The sequence below is a fragment of the Sinohyriopsis cumingii genome, chromosome 10 (genome assembly GCF_028554795.1).
Source record: "Sinohyriopsis cumingii isolate HCF-2022 chromosome 10, ASM2855479v2, whole genome shotgun sequence".
Lineage (NCBI taxonomy): Eukaryota > Metazoa > Mollusca > Bivalvia > Unionida > Unionidae > Sinohyriopsis > Sinohyriopsis cumingii.
The window spans coordinates 58060352-58066351 of record NC_142970.1 but is presented as its reverse complement, the minus strand read 5'-3'; the positions used below and the strand labels follow the sequence as shown (position 1 = coordinate 58066351).

The window sequence follows — 6000 nt, the reverse complement described above, 5'->3', positions numbered from 1 at the left end:
CTGTACAAATTATCCATATTCTAGATCACAGAGCCAGTCATTATGTAATTGTCATTGAAATCACATCATATATGGAGTCATTGTAAACTAATGGCGTCACATTCTTCAACTTTATATTCTGAACGGTAGGTTTGTAAATTTTAACGATTTAGCAGACAGGGTGATAAATAGCTTTGAAACCTAGCGAATAAGGCAAAGTAATCATGAAGGTTGACCATACCAAGAGCATCTAACTGGAATGGCTCATGGCTTCTGTCTTGTATAGCTAGTAGTTCGCTTCGAAGATAAAAATTAGTTCTACATTGTTGTTATAAAACCCATAACATTTCTTTAGATGCATACTATAATTACAATGCCCAGTCTGCTGTAAAGCGATGATGATCACACAAACAGCGTACCACATTTCGTACAGTATCCGTGTCTAATGCATTACACCATCAATCAATGTCGTACCGACATTTACATTAGTTCTAATAGACTCTGTTCTATTGCAGTATTGATATTTGACAGATTTAGAAACATTACTTCAGCACAAGCGCGCACGTACCGTACACTTTTAAATAAAAGATGGCATTTGAGAAGAAAAATAAATTGGCGAAGAAGCCTCAAGAACGGTTACATTGATGAACAATGCACCTTATGTACTTTATAATATAGGGGTAGCTTTAATTAGTATTCATTTAGTAGTTTAAGTAAGAAATACCTTTTACTGATCACTTAATGCCTGAATCGATTGGCAATATACGAGTATTACAGTATTTACAGCGCTTTAAAATGTAACAAGGTGGATTAATAACACGTACAGAAGTACCAGCTGCATTATAATATTGCACGTTCGTTTTTACTCATTGGTATTTGGGGAGATGGTGTTAGTGGAATATTCTGTAGAGAAACGGCAATACTGGACATGAAGCTCTGCTTAGAATTTCGTAAGGAGTAATATAGAAGTAACATATGATATCATTTGTGTAGACGATGGTGTTAATATTTTTTGATGGAGAATGAAAAGCTGATAAAAATGAAATACTATATAGACTAGAAACACATAGAAAACTCTGCAAGTTCTTGAAGTGAGTCATTGTCTATTCGTATTCATACAAGATTACGTCTACATTTTTAATTATGGAGATGGAAACTCGGTGAGTATATATATGAAATTTACTTACATAATTTTCATTTTAAATTATGTTCTTTTCAATCTACTAATTTAACCACATACATACCTGCAAACGTAAGTACATCCGAACATACCTACCTATTAATGCGATTTGACACTAATTTACTTATATACGTACTCTACATAAGTTCTTCCGTAATATTATTTTAACTTTTCATAAAACTGCGGACTATCAAAGATGAGATGACGGAATGTTCCTATCGATCCGTTTTACGAATGAGATTGAAGTTTAAGGACTTTATTCATTGAAGTCTACCTTTTGAAAATTACAATAAAATGAAAATGCAATATTTGAGGATTGCATGTGATTTTGGTACGTACAGTTCAATGCTCAAGACAGAACGGATTTTAACAGTAACTCTGTTTCATGCCGGACCAATTTTGTTGTTCTAAACTTAGTTATCGAACCAAAGGTTAGTAACTAATGAGGCACATGGATAATCTCAGTGACGTAATCCAGCAATGGATACATGTCAACAGAGCTGTCATATTATAAATGCTTACACCGGCTACAAAGTCAGACTGAATAATTAAATAATGGAAGATATCCATACAAATCAGTACAATAAATGTAACATCACGTGACTATAGAATTCCATGCTTTAGGATTTGCAGTTTAGTCATGTTAATACTCTGGCATTAAGCTAAGTAACAGAACAGGTGCAGCCAGCAAGTATAATAAAATAAACATAAATTGATTTTTCTAAAATACAAATGAAAATTTAAAAGAATTTACAGTATTGTGAATTAAACACCAAAATAATCCTAAATTTCCAATCACAAATGCTAAAATAGAGAGTATTCTGAATGAATTTCAGTAGTACATGTGTTGATGTAATAAAAGTCTTCAATGTGCTAAGGAACAAATAGATTTTGACGTATCACAATGATGTAATTCAGAATGTTTTTGAATGAGTCCACAATATTCCCAGTGTAGTGTTTTAGTCATTTAAAGCAAACCAGCACTTTGTATTTCTGATAAATGTATTAAATAAGTGCAACTGATTGATTCTATATACTGAATTTAGAGAAGGAATGGATAAATGTTTAATTAATCGTATATATAAAATATCCGACGGAATTTTCCACCAAATTGTAAACAAGATCGCTTCAAGAACATTCAAAGTTCGTAAACAACGTTAGGTCCTGAACTCGAATTGAAGTAACCATCTTCAAACAAAATCCATACAAATGTCAGGTAGCCCAAAACAATACCCTCATCAAGGATAAAGTAAAGAACGCAATGCAAATGAAATATACATATTATTAATATTGGTAATGAGACAGTGTAGCTGTATTGCTTGCAGTATTGGTAGTAGCCGGGTAAATATCAGTAATAGCAGCAAGTAGTAGTAGTAGTATAACATATTAGAATGTAGCTCCAGAGGAAACGTTTGCTCTTCGAAAGGACAAACATGTTTACCCTAAGAAATTACCCTCCAATGCCATGAATTTTATTGGTACATTTACAAATTTGCCATTCACAATGTTCACGTATGTTTCATTAATCTCCAACTATCGTCGCTTTAATATATTGATCAAGCATACACGAACCGCTTGCAATCACATTTCTTTAAAAAAAAACAAAGTAGCACAATTGAAAGAAAAAGTATGCCACACATTCTTCTCTTGTCCTGAGGTATCTATTGCTGATAATGGTGACGATGGTGAAGACAATGATGATGGTAACTTTACCAGTGATGATGCTGATGACAAATATGGTCGTGATATAATGATACTTTTACGATGAAAACGATATATGTGGAGAAAAAAACCGATAGCGACTGTTATTAGGGCTAAATACAAGTCGTGAAAAAGTCCCATCAGCACAGATGCTGCCAACCCTCGTATTTTACTTCCATATTTCCATCCCATCATGCGTTATCAATTAGTCAAAACTTTCATCATTCAACCCCCACCACCATATGGAGATCACCACTCCAATCTGCATTTAATACCATAACTATGGAAACTGTTCAAAGTTAATGCTTGATCAATAGCACATTCAAGTAAGGCACTTCATTTTATTGAAACAATAAACGATCATTCTATAAATATGTTACATGATGATTGCGTGTTTTATTTTCTTTTTGTGGATATTCACTAGGTCATTAAGCTGAATTCGTCATAATCGATAGAAATATGAAAGTATCACATATACGTGTGTGTTATTAGCTACCAGGATAATTGTCCATATTTGTTAATAAAAAGTATTATCTAGACGCAAAGGCGGCGATTATGCTTATGATAGCCGGCAACACGATTTATTTTAAATGGTCCGATTCAGAAACACCAAAAGGTCAGAAAGTTTCGTGAATAATTTTATAGCAAAAATGTTAAGACTTGGTTTTCATCTATACAATTTTGAAAAATCGAGTCATTTCAAAGTTTCACAGCAAGATCGACAGGAAATATAACACGTATTCTCTTAAATAAACGGACATACAACAAATTTCCACCTTAGCCTTGGAACGTTCCCCACACAATAATAAAGTACTCATTGTTTGCCCTCTGAAATGTATTGTGTTGTTCGTCCGTCGAGTCGATGAGGACCACTCTTGTCATCCGAGGGTTGAATGGGCTGGTTCTGTTCTGTGCGTGCGCAGGAGGCTGATGAGGCCAATCCTTGCACGGAATGTTCGTAACTTAAGAATAAAAGAAGGAAGTTATGGGGAAACAAAACTAATGAAAGTTCTCTGTTTATTACTATACTCTCAGTAAAGTTCTTGAATATCAACAGCTGCCGGATTTTGAACTTAAGGATTAGATTTGCGCTTACAAGTTTCCAGGATGTAAATGACACATATTCGCTTTTTTCATCGGCGCTGCATTGTATGCGGCACCCAGATTTGACACGGTATCCAAGCCACAGTTAGTTGTAGCCCAGCGCAGCTCAGTTCTTTCCAACGACAGGTTCTCGGATTCTTCATCCCCAAATACATCTGACACTAGTCCACTTCCTGTTGAGACAAGTTTGCATATTTATTTTCCTATATGAAACATAAAAGCAAACGAGTTCAAAGTGCACGCATATATATATTACATGAAAAAAATCTATATCTCGTTTACGCTGGTGAGTGCAATAGCATTGCAATTGTTCCGTATTTGGTAACGTTGGTGAATGTAAGAAATCGATTATTTTAATCCGCAATTTTCTTGTCTCAATCAAAGTTTGTCACAAAAACAAACAAGATTGCCCAATTAATTTCCGATAATGCTATGCCCTCGCATTTACAAATAACATACACACTTTAATAGAGTACACCCAGTATTGAAAGAAAAGTATGATTCAAGTCCATGCCGAATATTTTGGGGATTAAACTGAATTCCCCCCTATAATAGTTGGATGACAACACTTCGTGTTAGAAGGAAAGGGGTTTAACTAGCACATGCTAATTTTCATCGGGTGATTACCTTCCGTGTTTAGAATTTTATTGGTTAGGACCTTCTAGGTTTAAGCGGCTCGTCGCTATAATAAAAGTTAGAAGCATTCATCTTTATCCGAAAAATCTTTAATGACACCCAGTGCAAACTATTATGATTAGTTTCAAGTAAAATCGTTCAGTGTCGTAATTGAACGAATATTACGTAACATAGAACCATTGCAATTACTCTTGATTTGAATCGATGATTTTCCGACTTAAACGAATATCGTGTAAAAGGGAAATACTAAAGGTGTTTTGATTGGAATCAATGATTTTCCGACTTAAACGATCATCGTGTTAAAGGGAAATATTTTAAAGTACTTTTATTGAAGTATGTGATTTTCCGACTTAAACGAATATCGTGTAAAAGTGAAATATTAAAGTTACTTTTATTGAAGTCAGTGATTTTCCAACTTAAAAGAACATCGCGTAAAAGGGAAATATTCAAAGTACTTTAATTTAAATCAATGATAATTAGTGTGTGATTTTGATTTATAACGTAGTTTACAACTTTTTTTTCAGTTATATCGCTAGGATGTCTGCAGTGTGACAGTTGATAGTAATGTCTAACACTAGGGCGTCGTGTCCCACCCATTTACATTATACTCACACCAGGCCAACGAGTCCTAAAACAAACGTCTTAATGCTGAGCGCTAAGCGAGGCAAATGCTAGTGCCAATTTTATAATTCTTTGTTATGATTCGGCTGGTGTTCGAATCCGCGACTTCCCGCATTCAAGGAGGACACTCTAACCACTAAGCCATTGGAGCGGTCAATGATAAAGATTGCGTTGAGTGTACTTTGATTGAAATTCTTTGTTTCCCTCATTATACGAAAGCCTCGTTAAAATAAATCATTAATATTACTTTTGATTATAATGATTTTTCTTCTACATTGAAAGAAAGCATGAAAAAGTAAAATATTAATTTTAAAAATATATGTTTCGTGTTTTCATTGAACGAACGCAAAGCTAAGTTGAACTATTACGATTAATTCTTATTAAAATTTTTCGTTTTGTTAATGTACACATGCTTCGCTAATTTAGAATAAAAGCATTCAGTGTTTGCAAACAGATGATTTTATGATGAAAACTTTTACACACGTTACTTGAATCAGCGTCCTTCGATCAGCAAAGTTATGCTATCATTGAATTTGCTAAACGGACACCGATCCTGACCATTTTCCTTGCTGACTCGTGTTACGAGTATATGCTCTTAAAATAAGTAACAGAAAAGAGCGAAGACAACAAGCTTTGTAGAATTTAACATATAATTTATTTCCCTAGACTACAAAGTAAAAAAAAAATTTTTTACGGTATTGCGAATTAAATCCAAATTGTAATCCAAGAATTGAAACACAAGTTCTGTCAATGAAAAGACCACAGTTCAAATCCCGACG

General features: G+C 34.0%; 1 protein-coding gene across 1 annotated transcript in view; it reads left to right on the top strand.

Moving 5' to 3' along the window:
• The first annotated feature begins 843 nt into the window (after positions 1-843).
• LOC149790200 (uncharacterized) overlaps positions 844-6000 on the top strand; it is a 282290-nt gene continuing 277133 nt past the window's right edge. The window contains exon 1 of the mRNA XM_089973419.1: positions 844-1139. The gene's annotated coding sequence lies outside the window, so the exon portion shown is untranslated. The remainder of the gene's footprint in view (positions 1140-6000) is intronic.